The sequence below is a fragment of the Panthera tigris genome, chromosome X, assembly GCF_018350195.1.
Source record: "Panthera tigris isolate Pti1 chromosome X, P.tigris_Pti1_mat1.1, whole genome shotgun sequence".
NCBI lineage: Eukaryota > Metazoa > Chordata > Mammalia > Carnivora > Felidae > Panthera > Panthera tigris.
The window spans coordinates 93,552,419-93,572,083 of NC_056677.1; the positions used below are offsets into that span (position 1 = coordinate 93,552,419).

General features: G+C 38.9%; 1 non-coding gene across 1 annotated transcript; it reads left to right on the forward strand.

The window, feature by feature from the left end:
- The first annotated feature begins 13,024 nt into the window (after positions 1-13,024).
- On the forward strand, positions 13,025-13,153 carry LOC122235618. Its single transcript, XR_006213659.1, has one exon. It is a non-coding gene; the product is annotated as a small nucleolar RNA SNORA35 (small nucleolar RNA).
- Positions 13,154-19,665: the final 6,512 nt, after the last annotated feature.

Genomic DNA, 19,665 nt, shown 5'->3' on the forward strand with positions numbered 1-19,665 from the left:
TCTCCAAAAGGCTGGCCTCCTCAGGGCATATTAGTGACACGAAAAATAGATATGCAACATACTTAGTATAAAACCTTAGACTCTGGTTATTTATGGTAAAGAATTTTGTTATTGTCACTAAATATGTTCATTCTCACTGTATGTAGAAGAGTACTAAAAGTTTTGTGATAATGTACATACATCCACAACTTGATATTCTTTGAGGATTTGAAATGGGGGTGCCTGGTGATTTCTAGCTATTTTAAGCTATATGAGATTCCACCGATTTTAAAAATAAAAGGCAATTGACCTGATTGGTCTCCAGCTATCACTCAAACTTAGTAACACCTACTCTGAAGCCTTACTTAATGCTACCTATGGGCTACTATGAGGTATATATATATAGTTATTATATATATATATATATATCATATATAGTTATTATATATCATATATATCACAGTGAAGGTAATATGTATCAGATATATATATCTGATACATATGTCATGTCATATATATATGACATATGTATCAGATATATATATCAGATATATATCACAGTGAAGATAATAATTTAGGAAATGTGTTCAATGTCTCCTGCGAAAAATAATCAGTTGGACACTGTGCTCCTTCCTGAGCTGGATAAGGTTTGTAATATTAGTAAGTATTAAAGGTAAATATTATCTTTTTTTCTGTAAAACCATATCACCATTTAAAGTTTCTTCACAGAAAGTGAAGAAATGATGTACATACATTCCTTCTACAATGTCACGACGGATTTATACTTGTCCCTTTCTTGACATCTATATTAACACCTATACTTGAGAATTAAATTCACACCTACATGAACACCTATATTTAAGAATTTTATCTTTTAAACTTTTGACTAGGTGACTCTGTGTTGTGATAAATAAATACAAGTTCATTTAACGGAAGGATTTTTTTTTTTTTTTGCAGTGTAAGTTCTCTGATATATAACTGAGTATTATTATAAAGTTGTTTTGGTTACCAAATGACTTAAAGGAAGACATAAGTAGACGCTAACAAAAATCAGCTATTACCTACGTACATCTTATTGTTCTTCAGCTCTTCATTTGGTTAAAGTAAATGAAACATAATCAAAACTCATGAAAGGGTACAGAATTGAGTATTAAAATGTTGTGTGTTCCATGAGTAGAATATGCCTTTTATACCACCTACAGGAACCAACATGGTGTCTTGTACATAATACGCATTTAATAATATATTCAATAATTAGTGCAATAATAACTATTGAACTAGTAGTGATAAAATAATAGCACCTTGGGAATAGATACTCAGTCAGGCATGCCTTTCAGTAGTGAATATATATACATATTTAGAGCATAAGAAAACCTAAACCTTTATAAGATAATTCCACATTCCTCACAATTTTTACTTGTACTAATATTCCAAAAATTCAAGTAGTCTTTTATAATAATCAATAGAACTAAAAAACATGGCTTTAACTGAGTGAAGAAATATTTATTGATTTCAATAAGCCAATTGAGCCAACTGATAACTTGAAAAACTACATACCACACATATTTTTCACTCTGACTAGTCTGCACCCAAAACCAACAAGGCTGGCAACGTGGTTCAGAATGTGCCCGTGCTAGAATGTTCCAACTTTTCAAAATAAGCAAAAATCACTTTACTTTGGAAAGGTCAGCAGCTAAGCAGTTTCAGGGTAGAGTTGCATGGCCATTCACACTAGATCACAGCAGCGAAATAATTTTATACGTGCATTTTCCGATTTTGAACATACACCTTTCAAAGCTATGCTTGGACTTCTAAATTTTGCATTTTCAAAACATTCATATCTCCCGAAATATCAAATATGGGTGTAACTTTCTTTTAAACATGGGAGTAACTTAAGTAACTGCGACAATTAAATTAATACATGTGGTATAAGAGGCCGTCAGGATCAAGGAGTTAATGACGTAGAGAATGTTGATTTTGTATTTATTAGTCTTAAGTACATATTGCTATCATTTTAGAAATGGCACATATTACCTTCCCAAAAGATACAGATATTTTAATGAGGCAGAAGTTGTTACACGTTGTATGAAATGCATATTTGCATATTGGCATCATGTTTCTATCACATTTTACTCTCGTTTAGAAATTATTTTTTCCCCTGCCAAAATTAAACCTATGACCCAGACAAATAACACATGGTATATGAGAGCTTGCTAACAATCGCTTTCTGAAATATTCTGTCTTCGTACATCTAGGCATCATTGTTCATTTAGCTTTCTCAAAACTAAGTATCTTTATTTGTATCTTTAGAGACAAATAAAAACTGATGGTAAGCTTATAAAAAGATACTAATAAAATGTGAAAATCGAATCACATATTTGTGGTATGTTCGTTAAAACTATATTATATCAATTAAAATCTCTATGTAATTAATCGTCATTCCATGGAGTATTCGTATTGACTTCATAGGGTTTTGATTATATGAGAATATACTCTCCACGTGTTGCAAGTTTCTTAACATCATTGCCAATGACACTGTCATTTAGACGGTTGGATTAGGCAAGAAACTGTCAGTCATCCTTGAACATCTTCCTATCCCTTATGCCCCATAACCAATTTCATCACCAACTCCTGGCAACTTTAGCTTCTGAATATCTTCACTCCATTTCTAGCATCGTTATACTGGGTTTGGTTTGTCCATCACTTCTTGTCTGAGTACAGGAACACCCTTCGAAATAATTGCCCCAATTACACATTTGCACTCCCAAATCCCATCCTCCCTATTCTTAGTGCTCTTAGAATAAATACCAAAATCTTTCTTATGGGTTATAAGAGAACCTAATCTGACCCCTGTCGACCTCTTCAGTGCCAGAGTTTACCACCTTCCCTCACCTCCCTCATGAATGCTTCGGCTACAACTGTCTACTTTCAGTTCCTTGAACACATCATGCTCTCGCCTCTGTTGTGAATCGTTCCTTGCATTTCCCACCTCTCTTAACGCTCACATCACCATCACATCACTTACTGCAGTTTATACATTTATGTTTATACATTATATTAAGTTTGTCCATTTATGCTTGTGCTTAGAGATCCCTATCTCCTCCACTAGCTGTGAACGTCAGGAGATGAAGGGCAGGATTTGCTTTGGCTGAAGGTTGTCATTTTTAGCATCCGGCACGGTGCCTAGCATATGATTCAGTAAATAGTCATTGACTGAATAACTCAATGAACACATAGGTATTTGTTAAAAAGTCATTCGTGTAACTTTTTGGAAGTAGTTGATCTGTGGTTGCTTAATTGTGCAGGCTATTTTTCTACGCGCCGCCCCCTACTGGTAGCTATATATATTGCAGCCTGGTGAAAAATTTTAGAGGCCTCAGGTACTAAGACCTTAACATAGGGTTGCAGATGGGAGCTATCAATTAACTGTGACAGCAGTAAACGTATCACCGTGTCTTCAAATGTGACATTAACTCTACAAGCAATTGACATATAAAAAGACATCAGGTAACCCAATCCTATCACTGCTATGCATTATTAAATAAGCAAGTTCAGGGGCGCCTGGGTGGCTCAGTCGGTTAAGCGGCCGACTTCGGCTCAGGTCATGGTCTCGCGGTCCGTGAGTTCGAGCCCCGCGTCGGGCTCTGTGCTGACAGCTCAGAGCCTGGAGCCTGTTTCGGATTCTGTGTCTCCCTCTCTCTGACCCTCCCCCGTTCATGCTCTGTCTCTCTCTGTCTCGAAAATAAATAAACGTTAAATAAGCAAGTTCAAATTTGTGACAAATTAATTCTGCATAGCCTATAAAGTATGAAGAACTAGTGCTAATGGGGCTCACCTTTCACGTTAAAAAATGGAATATATATATATATTGAATGTAGTATGAAGGTATCATTCAATATATGAATATATATGAATATGATTGAAATGTGATGTTACTAGATGAACACATTGATAAATGATATGATTCTGAGTTTATATTTCCTCCTGGCCACCTAAGATTTCTTATTCCTGCTTTAATTTCACATTGTATTTTATTTTTATCCCACTAAATTACACTTAGCTATTATGCAGTGAACCAAATTTGTCTTCGATTGCATAGATTTCCCGTAACTCATACATTTTCCTACCCTAGTCATGTTTCCATTTTTTCGTCTGTTGAAATATTGACAAACAATTTTAAGACAGCACGATGAGTGCCGGAGCAATGTTTCTCAAGCCTTGTTGTGGACGTAATCATCTGGGGATCCTGTTAAGCTGCAGATTCTGCTTAAGTAGGTCCGGAAAGGAGCCAGAGAGTTTGCGTTTCTAACAAGCTCCCGGGTGACGATATCGTCGGTCCGTGAACTATACTTGCGGGAGCACGGTAAAACAGCAGGGGTCAACAACCTTCTTCTGTAAAGGGCCAGGTAGTAATTATTTGTGGTGCTGTGTTCCACATAGTCTCTTGCAACAACTCAGCTTTGCTGCTGTAGCATACAGTCGGCCACGGGCAACATCGAGAGGAATGGTTGCTCATAAAACTTTATGAACACTGAAATTCAAATGTCTACAGTTTTCACAGAGTATGGTATATCAGTCATCTTTTTATTTGTTTTTTAAAACCATCTAAAAAATGCAAGTGCCTTTCTTAGTTCGTGGGCCATATACAAAGACAGTGTGTACTTTGCCGATCGCCCCGCGAGGGGATAAAGTGCCAGTGGGTAGGCCGGCCGTGTCCGGCGAGAGAGGCTCTGTGGAGAAGATTGCTGTGACTCGAAGACACAAGGCTTTGCAGATTTTCATGAGGAGTTGTGTCAAGCGAGCGTGCAGAATGAGAAGTGGAGGGTGTGATTAAGTTCCACATTTTGGAATGTTCAGAGAAGCCTGGTCTGCCGAGAGGGAGGAAGAGGGTAGCGATGATTGAGGAAACCAGGCAAAGCTACACTGGAAAGGTCAGGACTCTCTGCAAGTGACAGCAGACTGTTCTCAGATGAGAGGTTCTAGGGAAGCATTTATAGACTCGAGGTTTGCAAATTCATCGAGGAAAAGTGAAATGAAGATCACAAAGCCAGGCAGGGCGGGCCAGTCAAGCCATTTTGTCCATTATCACAAAGCACACAGCCGACTACAAAGGGAAGCCAAGAACTGATGAATGAAGATTAAAAAGATGGCCTCTCCAAACGCCTCAGCGGCTGACTCACATTGCTGATGAGCTGGAGAGTAGGCATACACGCCGAGAGGTGAAATGAGCATGTGTCTGTTATTTCTCTGGAAGCGGCGGTACAGTGAGGCAATGGAACGTGACCCAACACCAGAGCTGGAAATGGTGAATGATGGGATGTCAAGTACAAAAGTAACTCAATCCCAATACTTTGGAGAAAGCTCTTCCTCTAGGTCGCTGTCCATTTCTCACATCATCCATCCCAAAAGGACTTTGTCCAGTTGCTTTGCAGTTGTGTTTCATTGGAATGCTAGAAGTGAATTAAGACTTGCTTGGGGAGCACCTGGGTGGCTCAGTCAGTTAAGCATCCGACTTCGGCTCAGGTCATGATCTCAAGGTTAGCGAGTTCAAGCCCCACATCGGGCTCTGCGCGGACAGCTCGGAGCCTATCTGGGATTCTCTCTCTCCCTCTCTCTCTCTGCCCATCCCCCGTACTCTCTTTCTCTCTCTCTCCCTCTCATAAGTAATTACACTTAAAACATGAACTTATTATATACAAGGAACTTAAGGATTTTTTTTTAATTCTTATAACAATCTAATAAATAGGGAAATGACCACTTATTTACTTAGATTTTCTCCAAGATAGGGAATGCATCTACCAGAAGCTATGACTCAGTCATAATCCCCAAGGGTAAAGAAAAAAATAGAAGGCAGAGGGAAAGTTTTCACTGTTCCACAATGGAGGGGAAGCCAACATTTTGGTCAGAAAATTATACGTGACTTTCAAATACTGACTAACCATGACAGGAAAGGCAACTTATTAATGGAAGTTAGGAAGAATAGCAAATGTACACATAGGAAATTTTAAACTTTTTTTAACATTCAAAAGACCTGGGACCAGGTTTCCATCAAATAAGGAGAGATGTTGCATTTAGTTATAATATAAATTATTGTTTATTGAACATCTACTCAACGCCAGGCAATATAGTGAAAATTATACAAATTATTCCATTTAATTTTCACATTTTAGTAAAAGTGGTTGTTATTATGAAAACTTAACATATGAGTCCAAGAGGCCTTAAGTGAGTTATTCAAGGTTCCCTGACTCCTTTGGACTTGCCTAAGAAAAATTGCTATTGTGGGGTGTCTGACTTTGGCTCAGGTCACAATCTCACAGTTCATGGGTTCGAGCCCCGCGTCGGGCTCTGTCCCGACACTTTGGAGCCTGAAGCCTGCTTCGAATTCTGCGTCTCCCTCTCTCTCTGCCCCTCCCCAGTTCAGGCGCTGTCTCTCTGTGTCTCTCAAAAATAAACATCAAAAAAAAGAAAAACCGCTAGTGTGTAAATCTGAAAATATTAAATACATAGCACATACCAGATGCCAAACAGAACTTCATCGTTGTTTTCTTGCTATTATGGTCAATAGTATCACTGCTATTTACCTGATGCTTCTAAGCCTTTGTTTTTTTTACCTCAACCATAATGTGAAAGTCAATATAATACAAGTAGGTCAAAGGATTACATGAAACAACCCACTTAAAGTCTCTAGCATATGGAGGCCACTTGGTAAATGTCAAAACTACATAAATTTTCTCTTGAAGGATGCTCTTTATTCTTACATACGACCCAATAAGACAGTCAATAAGACCCAATAATGCTTCCAGTTATTTAGCGGTAGGCCCCTGGGTAATGAAGTTGACCGTGTATCTTCAGAAAACAATGTCTGACTAAAAAAATGACTTTAGTTTAAGTGTCTGGAATCAGAAGGTTGAGTTTAGGGCTGAGATACTCAGAACATGCTTCAAAGTTTCTGGGTTGATTTTCTGCCCCACCTACTATTTCCTGTAGTTTATATCACTAAGGACTTAGATATTTCTTACATATCTGTGTATGTAACAAAAGAATAGTAGTTATAATCCTATTAAAATAGTATAATTCATTCATTTTTTTGCCCCAGTTCAAGAGTTGTCTTTTATTTATTTTAGAAAAATTTTTTTAATGTTTATTCTTGAGAGAGAGAGAGAGAGAGACAGAGCATGAGGAAGGGAGGGGCAGAGAGAGGGAGACACAGAATCCGAAGCAGGCTCCAGGCTCTGAGCTGTCAGCCCAGAGCCCGATGTGGGGCTTGAACTCACGAACCCTGAGAACATGACCTGCACCGAAGTCAGATGCTTAACCGACTGAGCCACCCAGGCGCCCCCGACAGTTGTCTTTTAATAGTTGAGGCAATGTTTATTGATAGTATGAAAGTGTTTGGTAAATGTGTTCAATACATGTTGGACGAAAGAGTGAATTAATGACTCATTTCCATTATTATTTATTATTTTTATATCTTTAGATTTCCATAAAGAAAGCTCCCTTTAAATTGGATATATACTTAGCTCTGTAAATTCATTTAAACAAAACACATCATGTTCCCCTGGATATAAAAATACAAATGAATTAGGCCTTATTACACTTTATTTTTTTTTTTAATTATATTTAAAAATTGATTTGGGTACTTGATGTGCTAACATTTAAGTACAGCACACCTGCCTTACATTGTTTGCTCCTTGGTGCTTTTCTTCAATTAATATTCATTTTGATGAGCTTTGGCAGTCCTCATGCTTTTAAAGAGTAAGCCAGATTTTCAGTTGACAAACAGATCTTGGTGTATGGACTACCAGTAACCTCAGATTCTAAAAGGAGAGAAGACGACCAAGTAACTCCAGTATCCTAGAGAAACCTGATATTTCAGTGTCTTCTCTAAATTGTTACCTAAAAGCCGGCCTAGAACGTACCTTTTCAGAGAGGGACGCTCTGGGGAAAAATGTTTGCCAGAGAACCTATCATTGAAAAGATAGCTCAGGGAAACAAAGCGATAAAGGCCAAGGAGAAGACACAAATGAAGAAAGGGTCAAATTAGCTGGGATCGTGATACCGTAGAGAAGTGGCCTGAGAGCTCAACACTGAAGACAGTTGAGTTTAGAATGTAGACCGGGTGGGAAGAAGGGCACTTCAGGAGTGTGTGTTGAGGGGCAGGGGCTCCACAAAAAGCTGGGAAACCAATTAGCAAGGAATGAGTGGGAGCCGATGGGGCCTGTGACCTGATTGGGTGATAGCCAGTAACGGGATAAGGCAGAATAGATAAGGCGAGGGCAACATGGAGAAGATATTTAAAAAGGAAGATGCTGGATAAGGGGTTTTGATAATATTTATAGCTGTTCTTCCGAAGAGAAACGCCTGTAAGTGCTCAGATAAACTGGTGGATCTGTCACCTCTGTCTCACTGTTCCGACGCTTTGGTAGTGGGCTTTCCAGTGATTACACCTGTAACAAGCATGCCCGACCACCAGGTGGCTACAAAGTCAAGTCATGCTGGGGGAGTTGCCCAGTGTTTGGGACTCTGATGCGGTGAAGGTTTTTCCAAGTCACAGCTTCAAAAATCTGATCAGCTACTTAGTGTCCTATCTCCTATCTAGACAACCTTATCGAAAAAGTCGAATGGAGCTCATCGCTTCTCACGATTCCTAAGCTCAGGGAATGGGTCTGTATGTTAGATTCCCAAGGCAGGCGCCAAAGCAAACGAAAGAGAGGGAACCAACACAATTTGTTTCAAGTTTCTATGCACCCTACTTTATAATCCGTGACTTGCTCCCAGATCAATGTCTTTAGTGTTACTGCTAGCCACCATCGAGCTCTGTCCTTGAAATAGAATTTGTTTATTTCTCTCCCACAATTGACTGGTTGCCATTCCCTATGGCAGAGTTATAGCTGTGAGAAGTGATAGATGGTTACTGAATTAGAGGAAGAGGACCGGGTAGTGAGGCTCTCTAAAGCCTTCAGGGGAAGGTCAGTGGCAATTTGGATAGTAGGAGTTGGCAGAACGTGGCTCCGGCAGCTTTTCCTTCATTATACATTATGATATCATGCCCCAGAGAACATCAAGTTCTCAGTTTATTTTTTGGGAAAATTACATAAAGCCAAGATCAGTATTGTTTGACTCTTCGTATTAATAGGTAGTGCATTAAGTTTGCATTAGAACAAAAAATGACGTAACCTCGTTTTTAAAAAGCAAAACACTACAAGGAACATATCAAAATACCCCTGTCACAGGAAAAGCATGCTGTTTATTACTCTAAATTATTCAGAGGTTTTGACACAATTTGCTGTAAACATTTGAGTAATAGAACAGTCTAGAACTAGTAGCTGACGGTGATACACTGAACTTCATCATTTTTCCTTCCCTTTGTGTCTTTGGAGGTTCGAATAAAGAGTGAATATTAGATTAATTAGCCAAAGTAATTATGGAGAACTATTATGGGATCAGCACTATGCCAGGGGTTCCAGGAGTTGGCATAGTGCTGACCCCAAAATTTCAGGAGTTGTATTGGCCATGATCTCTGACCTCCCAGCTTGCTCATGATCTTACCAGTGAGATGAGATTAACATGAAACCAAACAAAAGCAGAATGTTACAAAGAGCTAAATAGCGTGCCCTAAGCAATAAGGATCATACAGGTACAAAGAGGGGAGAAATCAACGAAGCCTGCGTTTCAGAGGGAGAGCCATCGGAAAGTGAGCTCATAAGATGGGATGAATTGTATCCATAGCTGCCATCCTTCTTTTCCATCTCATTAAGCAGTCTATTTGTCTTTTTACACCCTCTCCAGACATTCACAGAAGTCCTTCTGACATGGTAGGGACTCCATTGACATTTGCTGGTTGATCTAAAAAAATGGAAGGGGCAACTGAGTGGCTCAGTCTGTTGAGCGTCCGACTTAAGCTCGGGTCATGATCTCGCAGTTTGTGAGTTTAAACCCCACAGTCGACTCGCTGCCGTCGGCACAGAGCCCCCTTCCGATCCTCTGTCCCCCTCTGTCGGCCCCTCCCCTCGCTTGTGCGCTCTCAAAAATAAATTTTCAAAAATGTTTAAAAAAGAAAATTGAAGTATAATTAACATACGGTGCTACATTAGTTTCAGGTGTACAACATAATGATTCAGCAATTCTATGCATTACTCAGGGCTCGTCACAGTGTGGTCACCACTAATTTTTTTAGAAGGATATGGTAACAGCAAGCAAAAGAGAGACATTTGGTTTTTCTGTCAAATATATAGTTATCTTGTGAAAAGTCTGTAATGGCCATGGGTAGAGGACCTATTCATTGGATCATAGTGCCAATCTGAAAGCAAAGTTTATAGAGGTGCTTCTTTTCAATTCTTTTTTAATATTTATTATTTATTTTTGAGAGAGAGTGAGAGGGACAGACAGACAGAGTGGGGGAGGGGCAGAAAGACAGGGAGACACAGATTCCGAAGCAGGCTCCAGGCTCCGAGCTGTCTGCACAGAGCCAGAAACGGGGTTCAAACTCACGAACTGTGAGATCATGACCTGAGCCGAAGTCGGACGCTTAACTCACTGAGCCTCCCAGGCGCCCCTGGTGTTTGTCTTTATATTAAGGAATTTTTATTTGTTAGACATGCTGCTCTCAAATTTCAGTCTTCCATGAAAGCAAATGGCATTGAATGATATAGTTGCAACTAATGTTAGGCAAGTACATAATTTTAATGGGACGTGATTAGACGTAAGTAGAATAGTGTCACGTCGCCAAAGATAGAGATAGATTGACAGCCATTAATAAGGTAAAAACCTTGACTGAATTTCTTGCCTCTACTACAACATTCTGAAAGTGATCTTATAATTTAGGATTAAGGCTGTTGTCATCATAATTACATACAAAACAATGACTCTGAGTAACCACTCTTTTTCAAAACTGTGGGATAATGAACATGTATTTTTCTGAATGCTGAACAAAATGGACCACAACTTCCTAAATGGATGGTCTCCAAAGGAAATGTAAACTATTAAAACCCATAATTAATAACCAGTTTGTCACACGTTATTTTCCCTCTTTTCGTACTTATGTCTATCAAGTATTCTGCACATTCAAGAGAGTGTCAATATGGTAACTCGTGAACCAACACTTGGTAAATAGGTAGGTCTTCTTCATTGGAAGAGCAGAAACAAAGGTTAATGCATATTTCCTCCTTCAAGTGGCCATTATTCTAGAATTTTAGGCAGGAAAATATGGTCTTTTATACATCACAGATAAACCTATATATGCACTTTAATTTTTGAAGTGCACTGTTTTTTCCTACTCTTTAAGTGAGTTCCGTTCATTTGAATTGTTTTCTTCCTCCTCATTTTTTAAAACCTTTGGCCTAGAAGAGTCTAGAATATCACCTGTAGTTTTCATTTCGCTGGGAAAATTCTGCTTTTTGATTCCATTCTCTTTCGAGTGTCCAGGGAAAGCTCTAAACCCCAACTTTGGTAATGGGACTTCTTCATCTGGGGGAGGGGCAGGCAAGAAAGAAATGAAACATTTTATAGCAACTATATTGGTAAAACTTTAAAAACTTGGAAGAGCCAAGCATTTGAAGGAACGTGGGCCATCTAGATGTTCTATGCATTACTGGCCGAAGTATGTATTGGTACAACCACTTGGGGAAAAAAGTTGGCATTGTCTTCTAAAATTGAGTATACACAATGCATATAGGACATGTTGTTTTAATTTTTAATTGCTTAATGAATTAATTGTATCAATGTCACCATGTTTGGTAAGATGATGGTGACTCACCTACCAAGGGTTATAATTATTTCTGTTCTATGCACCTGAGGCCAGACTATTCTTAGAATTCCAAGATGGCCAAGTATCCCAGTGGGCATCATTTGGTAAGGCAGCATACCAGGCTAGGGCAAAACTAGAAGGGTGATAGAGAAAGACTTGTTTTGACAAGAAGGCTATACATTTAGAGTAGTGCATGGTTCGTAGCATTTCAACAATGACTTCATGAAGGAAAACAAGAAGAAAGATGGAATGATGATCATTTGACAGTCGCTGCTTGATGTGCAGGTTTTTAGTCATAACCCAGAAAAAAATGGGAGGCATATCAAATGGATGCTTTTCTGTTTTGCACATTTGGGAGAATGTGAGTTTCTTCCAGACTCACGGGAAACATGTGTCTTTGTCACATAATTCAAGGATAATGATCTACAAGTTCTGGTCAGGAACATTTAAGCAATTTTAATTGTGTGTGTGTGTGTGTGTGTGTGTGTGTGCACGCATTTATTTTTGAGAGAGGGAGAGAGAGAGAGAGCACGAGTGGGAAAGGACAGAGAGAGAGGGAGACAGAGGATCTGAAGCAGGATCTGTGCTAAGAACAGAGAGCCCGATGTGGGGTTCGAACCCACAAACCGTGAGATGACCTGAGCTGAAACCAAGAGTCTGATGCTTCACCGACTGAGCCACCCAGGTGTCCCTAAGCAATTTTGAATAGTCCTATCCAACACTTAAGCCAACATAAATAATTAGGCACAAAGCAACTTGGCTTTTGTAAGGGGAAATCATAAGACAAGCAGAAAAACATGTAAAAGTATGAATTTTAAAAAATTCCACACATTTTTAACCACGTTCCTCACAAATGGTAATTTGAAAGAGAAAGAGAATCGCCTTTGGCGAGGCGGGAGATGTTTGGTGGTAACAATGGCTGTTACTTATTGAACATCTACGGATGTCAGGTACGAGACTGGACTCTGCAAGTTATTTCTTCTAATTGTCCCGACAGTCAACTGTCAATAACCAAGTCATTATTGCTCCCATTACCATATAAGGAAACACAGGCCAAGAGGGCTCAAGTGAGTTTCTAAGGTTCCACAGCTCGTGAGTGACAGAGCTGGGATTCTGAACCCAGATCTGCCTGATTCTAAACTCACATTTCCTTCCCCTAAAGCTGACCCTTGTATTTTGTAGCCGTACTGAGCCAATGAAGCATGGATCCTGACATGTTTCAGGTCTCATATCCACCCCTCTTCCAAGCTGGTTCTTCTGCACAGAGCATGGGCTCCCGGCCCCAGCTCTACCGTCTACAAGCACTGGCAAGTGACCCATTGGGCTTCTCCCTGACCAACTGGGCATCGAGCAGTGCAAGAGCAAATCCCTCCACAAAGCTGGGAGAGTCATTCTGTGGGCTACTCCTGCATGCGGGTGGGTACATATCTACTGGGTCCTGAGACCCTGCCTAAGACAAGTGAGGGGGCGGAGAGACAAATCAAACAGCTCAGTACCTGGTACTACTAAATAAAGGCGACTGTGTCCATATTCCAGTTACCAAGAACCCAAAAATGTTACTGTCATTACATTATCACCACTGTTATTATTAGCCCTGTAGCTCTTGGCGATTCACATGAACCCCTCTTGGACTCAGTTTCCCAAGTCCATCAAATAAGGTCGACAATGCTGCAAGGATCCAAGATTGCCATGATGATTACATGACAAGAGAAACTCATTTTACTCTGCTGGCACATTGCCCTTTAAGTGTTCTTCAGACAGGAGAGATAAGTTCACTTTTCCCTTTGATGTGATAAAAGTGAGATTGAGATTAGAAGAATCTTGCAGACATTGGCCCCCGTCCAAGCTGATGCGTTTGCCAAGGAACTTGGGAAAGCTAAAAACTTCTATTCCACTCTCATCAAACTGAACAAAGATAACTTGGGATCCCCTGTGTCGGACTGGCTCCTTTCAAGGTGGCATTATTCTCATTCTCCACCACTGGAGAGGCTTCACGCTTTGGAAAATTCCAAACAAGACTGGGGTGCCCAGCGTCTGTGACCGAAGACATTTCTGATTATTTCAGTCCTGGCAGCATGTTCTGGCTCTTGATGTTTTTAAACATTTTTTTTTAAAAAAAGAAAAACTATTAGGTACAGAAAAACTCAGATTCAAATACATTTAATATCTCATCCCCCCCCAAAAATTACTTTTTAATTTAAATTTTTAAAATAAACAAAACCTTAAAATAAAACTTGAAAAATGTATTTGTCCACATTCCTACAAGCCTCCTGACACACTTGCCTTCCCAACCTCTTCGTTCCCCATATATAACAGTCTGTTTAAACTCATGCCGATAGAATTCCTTTTCAATTATTTCTTATAATTTAGATCTATGTGCAAGATCCATTCCTGGCCCCTTCTTTCCTTCATAATGCCTTTGGACACTCAAGTCCCCCCCCAGTCTCTCCCTCTACCAGCTTGGCAATGACCACTTTCCCATTTTTTTGTATTCATGAAAGTTATCTTATAAGCCAAGTTGTAAACTCTTTGAAAGAAAAGACCCTGTCCTTTCATACATTTTAGTACTTACAGAAGCACCCAGCCCAGTGCCTTGCATAAAGCAGAAGTTCAATAAATAATTATTGAGGGATAAATTTATGTAATTTTGCTATGAAGTCCCTCATGAATTCTTGGAACCAGAAGTGAAAGAAAGCTCTAGAAAATTGAATCTCATGCTTTTAGAACCATAAAAATTTGGCTCTGTTTTAGGTGGTAAATAAATATACACTGACACTCATTTAAAATCCAGAAAAGGGGGACACCTAGGGCTGGCTTAGTCAGTAGAGCGTGCAACTCTTGATCTCAGGGTCATGGGCTCAAGACTCACATTGGGCGTGGAACCTGCTTAAAAAAATAATAAATAAAATCCAGTAAAGATTAGTTTGTGAGACATAAATTCACGAAAAGTTATTTAATAATTATTTTGAAGGAAGACCTCACACTTTTTTGTGTGTGCTGACATTATAGATGATAAACTCGCCTTCCTAGGAAATGTCCCTAGGGTCCTCTGCCAGAAAGGACACTGGGCTCACAGGTCATAGCTATGTTCTGATAATTAGGCCAACATTATAAAAGAATGCACACAACTCCCAGCTCATATATTACTATTTTCAGGCAATTGACATGAAATATATCAGTGAAAAATACATATCAAACTACATAAATCCTTGTCGACTGAAATACAAAACCCAGTTTTAAAAAATGACACGCTTTTCCTGACAGTTGGCAAGGATACATTAGAAAGACTTTTTTACACAGTATATATTTTTCAGTTATTTCTTTAGAAGTATGGCAAGATAGTGTTCATATGACCCACTACCCGTCTGAATGAATGTGTTATAATAATACAGGGTTTTATTATTTTCCCCTTATTATTTCAATGCAGAATAAATGCCATCTGAACAATTTCCCTATCCCTCACCAGCCTTATTACACTGATAACAAGATGTGGGCAGACAGTTTTTTAAATAGACTCTTAAAACTTAATTTCTTAACATAGTTGAGGGGCTTCTCTTAGAGGTCCGCGTGGGTAGGTGAGAATCTGTCAACATAATGTCTGTTCTCAGCATTTTTCCTAAGGGCAACATGCTATTTTGTTTTCCTGTGTAATTATTTTTACTTGTCTTTTTCTGCTTATGTCCTTTAATTTCTCTTAGAACTTTGAAGATGGACAAGTGTGGCTGTTTAGATTCTCTCATAATACAAAACAGTGTTTGTGATAAAGACTATGAATTATCTTTGATAAACATCTGCTTATAGTTGAATGAGGGGTTGTTTAGTACAGAAAGTGGTATTCAGCGAGAAGTGCAATTTATCAAAGAAATACTTCTTTCCTTGTTGCATTTACCCTCTTGCCGGCTTGGTGTATCTATATTGCTTATTTGTCCTTTATTACTGTCAAGACAGCAAATTTCTCTCTGGAACAGATGGTGTAACTGCCATTGTTCTAGTGCTTAAAATTCATTCTGCTGCAGGAAATTTTTATCATGAAACCTCTAATTTAGCAATATTAACAAATTGAAGCTATGGACTGTTTTCTCTGGGATGTCTGGCCTTTATTAGATATCTGAACAAAAATATATATATTTATATCATGAAAACTGGATCAAAGTATATATTTGATTATTTCTTCATAATCAGTGTCATTATTGATTATTGACGGTGGGTAAATGCTATAAAATGTTAGTCATTAGTTGTATAAGAGTTGATCATGGATTTTGTTTGTTTCCTTTACCAATATCTCCATAATTTATGGCAATGGAAATTTAAAATTATAATAGGTGTCTTGATACTTTTTGAATAGAGTGTTTAAATTTAAATCTATTTTTAAACTTCAGATTTGTACCTTTTTGTCCATAGCTCCTAATAGCACCCCGCTTCACCTACCCCACATAGAAAGCCATCAGATTTCGTAATTTACCTTCAGGAAAGAATCAAGGGAAAATGCCATTTTTTTCACGCCCCGCCACATTTTCAATATTGGAATGATTAAAATAAGACCAACAAAAGTCTTGCAATCAATTTTAGCCTTGCAGCTTAAAAACTAAGGCAACAAATAAATCTTCTATGGAAATATTTGTAATAACTTTTGAACAAATAATGCATGCAGGTAAGTATTCAGTAAATAGAATTCCACAGCCTGTCAAAATTTTTTCCATGCTTACTACTTTAGAAATAATTCCACTCAGTGTAATGGGGTAAATGGGGTAAAATGGGGTACCCCATAGTTGGACATTTGTATAATCACCAGTGAAATGAGTCTAATTAGTTGATCCCATGTTGATCAAGTCCATTATCGTTCGGATGACCATCCAGTCCAGGGTGCCCAAGAAGGTTACGGTTTGTACTTACTGAATAAATGTCAATAATACTTTCTTTGAGACTCAGAGATGTCCCGATTTGGCTATTAAGTTAGATGCTAATTCTTAACTCTCATGCGCCCACATAAACCTAAGAAGTTACAGGCTGACACATATAAAAGCACTACAAGCAAACATCCCTTCACCAAGAGGAGCATGCAAACTTATTAATGACACAAGAAATACATGTGAAATCACTGCAAAAAAAATCCACCAACCTTTGAATTAAAATCAAAATTTGCGAGGCAAGCGGGAAGCTCTGTGGGACATTAAGGAAGAGATACATGGATGTAGACTAGAGTAGTTAAGGCCGATTTAAGCAGTTGTCTTCCTCCAGGGCCTCGCAGGCCTGAGGTCACGTGAACAAAGTCCTCAGGATGGTGATAATTCAAGTTCACAGCCTCTCAGTCAACACTGGAAATGACTGAATGAATACAGAGAAGGGTATGGTAGAAAAAATAATCAATAAGGACTTCGAAATTCCCGTCTCTCACCCTGGCGTTGCCACTGGCCACCTTTATGTCATTGGGTAAAGTACTTCTTCCCGTTGGCTTTGGTTCTTTCATCTGTAAAAAGAGAGTAAACCGGATTCACTGAGCTGTTACTACTTGTGAGACTACTTTGTGCCAGGCGCTCCGCTCAGGACTATGGCAATGATCTCTGAAGTTCCTTTCCTGCTCTAACGTCTGTGGCAATCACTTCCATCACCAGTGTTTCCAGTGAGATAGGTCTAGTCAGCTCGGGATCATTCACTTCTTTGTCAAAAAAGAACATTTCTTGCAGGTAAGTGAACCCCACCCAGCATATATTTGTTATGTTAAGTTGACTTGCAGCTTCTCCTCGCAAGTGCCCTTTATGTCCTCCTTGGATTAGGACCGTATTTTCATCCCCCGTGATAATGACGCAACCCCAGAATGGCAGGAAACGCTTTTGGGGAGAAGCTGGTAGGGCATATTTTTGGAGCATGAAAGCTGCCATTAGGCTGCAGGTGACAGAGGCTGCCAAAGAAGCTGAGATTTCCTCTGTGAATCCAGCTGGTTCAAGGCTGTAGGCTCACTTCCCTTAGTGGGTTTTCCTATTTGCAGGGAGCAGGGAAAGTGGCCCTAGGCCATCAGAGTGGCGTGTATATCACATTTGATAAGGCACACGGGCGCTCTACTCCATTAACTGGAGAAGTTGGAGCTAAATCTAATCGAAAAGGGATCCGAGGAGCAAGAAAAAATTAATTTCACTGGTCTAATATTTATTCTGCACTTTAAACTTGTGGCATGCTAAAAAAAAGTCGTTATGCTTATCAATAAATAAGTCTGTGCCTACTTACTATAGGAGATACAAAATACGAGATGGAATATCAATAATATTTAAGTCGATACTTAGCTCATTTACCTTTGTCACATGATAAAACCTTTCGTGTAGTTAGGCACGAGAAGGGAAACTGAAGTCCTTTCAGGAAAGTATTCCCAGCACCTTTCATTAATTAAAAAAAAAAAGTGAATTCCAAGTGTTAAGAAATTTCTACTGGCTTTCCACATAGCCTCTTGGAAATTTTTAAACTTACAGTGTATTTCTTTTTCAGAATTACATAGCCCTGTACATTTAAATCTGTAAATGTACTGAGGCAACTATATAAAGCATTAAATTAGAGATCGGACAGCTGAAAACTAACTGAAAAGAGCTGAAAATAGAATTGCAAGTAAATCATTGAGAATCTGTCTTCACATATACTGCGTGTGAATGTTAAATCAATCTGTTTTATTCTGTCAGTCATATTAGACTATTCTACCCCCTCAATTTATAAAGCACCTAATCCTTGAAAACTTCAGACCAAAAGGGAGGGAATAGAAAGAGGAAAAGTGAAGATCATATGGAATCAATTGACAATGCGCTGAAATATTCACTTGCAGATATTGCTAAGTGTATGTTTGAAATAAAGGCCGAATTTGAAACTAGCTTATTTCTTTTGAAAAGGGGCTCAATTATTTCAGGGTGTAGAAGCAAACACAATTCAAACCTGTAATCATTTTCTGTAGTGTGTGTGTGTGTGTGTGTGTGTGCGTGCGTGTGCGTGCACGCGCGCGCGCGCTTAATCATTGTTCTGGCAAAATAAGAGCATGATCCAAATTCTAGGCCTTATTCCAAAACTTCTAGGGATTGGAGACACCTTACAAGGTGTCGCAAGGGGCCAGACATAAGACCAGAGAAGGCAAATGCAGACCCTAACTCACAGTGATATCCAGAGGGCTAACCAGCCAGAGGAAACACAAAAAGCCAGGCTTAGAGCAAGGCAAACTTGTTTTGAAAAAGGCAGCAGAAGGCTTCATTTTTTGCACTTGAACAAAGCCAGGAGTGGCTAAGGGAGAGTGTATGTAAGAACAAAAAAGAAAAAGCAGGCTGAACTGAGACCAATAGGGTGATGGCTATTCCCTTTCTTCCAGATGAAATACGAAAATTTTCTGGGACGGAAAGAAGTGTAAGAAGATAGATCTATACCCCTGGTGTTTCAGGACAATTCACTGGGCTCTATAACAGAGTTATAGATTACTTTGTCTTCTACTGTAGAACGAAATGACTGATTGAATGGAATGTTTCACTGATCTTCCTGAACAAACCAATCTCTAGAGTTTCAGACACAGACAGTGCCTTCTCAGATGAGCTCATGTGAACCTGCTCATTCCCTGAACTATTTATTGAAAGCAAGTTGAGAATTCCCAGGGCCTTTAGATTAGTAAACATAGAGGCCAAATATGTGGTCAACGGAATCCTTGTACAACGTTGAAAGTGATCATTTGTAATATGTTTTTGACCAGTATGTAGTACTATCTTATCACATTATGTAATATGTCAACTGTTTCAATCATATTCTAAGGGAAGAATGAATATCCTTACTGATTGTTAATATTCCTGGTTTTGCTTTTACTTGAGCAGCTCCATAAATGGATATTTATTTGGTATGTTACCTTTATTAGGAAAAGAAACCTGCATGGCTTCTCTTGTTACAAAAATATTTCTATAAATACTTTGATCAAATTTCTACTGACT